This window comes from Octodon degus, unplaced genomic scaffold (assembly GCF_000260255.1).
Source record: "Octodon degus isolate 3935 unplaced genomic scaffold, OctDeg1.0 scaffold00003, whole genome shotgun sequence".
NCBI lineage: Eukaryota > Metazoa > Chordata > Mammalia > Rodentia > Octodontidae > Octodon > Octodon degus.
The window spans coordinates 31,037,439-31,038,655 of record NW_004524579.1 but is presented as its reverse complement, the minus strand read 5'-3'; the positions used below and the strand labels follow the sequence as shown (position 1 = coordinate 31,038,655).

Below are 1,217 nucleotides of genomic sequence, written 5' to 3'. Positions count from 1 at the left end.
CCAGCAGAAAAGTGTAAGCACAAGGTATAAAAAACTAAAGCTATATTAATATGCTGAGCTGTAAAAGGCTCAAGTCAAATTCTGACAGTTGCCAGATGTGCTGATAACTCACTAATATTATGGACTATTGGTCTATATTGGGTTATTTTGCTGAATTCAACTACCTACGATCTTTGGACTGGCATCAAGGATGAAAAGGTCCTTTGAAGACTTCTCCAAATATAGCTTCTCTAACTTCAATGGGGCACACATCTGACAAAACAAAACAAAAAAGGTGCATATATTGGGAGCAATGGAAACTAGGAAATCCATCAAACGTGTATAGGTGGAACTAGCCCTCAGTGCCTAAAGCAAGCAAACTACCTCTGTCCTGAGATAAACATCCTGTCTGGTTAAAGTCAGCTATTAGTCACTAGGAAACCTTGTGTCACATGTTACTAACATTGCAAAAGTATAAATAAAATGCTGTTTTGTTGTGAAAAATATATACACAAGATAGATAGGATGGATATAAGCTACTTTCTCTTAGTTCATTGAGAAGAAAGGTTTGTACTAATATTGTTTAGACAAGATATCATGTCTCCATCTTTTCCTCTGAATAACTACTATGAAGACAACAATATACATTGTATTAATTATTGTTACTGTCCGAATAACCTGTTTTGAAACTGTTTCATTACTATTTTACCTTTTTTTCTCTTTAAAGTCAATAAAAAAGAGATAGGAAGCTGGATGATGGATACATCTTACTAACTAGCTCCATGATTAAATGCAAGTCCTAAGACTGTGAAGGAAGCAAATATGAGATAAGCACCTGATATCCCACACATTAAAAATATAGTAATAATATTATACTATCAGAAATTAATGATATGACCTTGAGAAGGAGCAGGGGTACTGTGAAGAAACAATGAAATTATCAACTCTTAACAAGAAAATGAATGTCCTTCTTCGAAAATGACTTATACAGTACCCAATGTATGACTTTATGGTGATCAATTTTGATTCTTCAATGGGAAACACAGCTTGAGTTTATTCTTTTTTTCATAATTTTATTGAGAAACAGATAGCAATGAGACAGTTTCAAATCAAATTGGTAGGACAGTTTCAATAATTAACACATTGCATACATTCTTCTTAGTGGTTAATTGCTGTACAAGATGCTGACTTGATATTCTATTGACAAACACCATTAAAACAAATCCCTCTATTCATTA

At 33.2% G+C, this 1,217-nt stretch overlaps 1 protein-coding gene across 1 annotated transcript in view; it reads right to left on the bottom strand.

Moving 5' to 3' along the window:
- Dcc (DCC netrin 1 receptor) overlaps nt 1–1,217 on the bottom strand; it is a 1,292,183-nt gene that overhangs the window by 185,541 nt on the left and 1,105,425 nt on the right. The window lies entirely within an intron of this gene.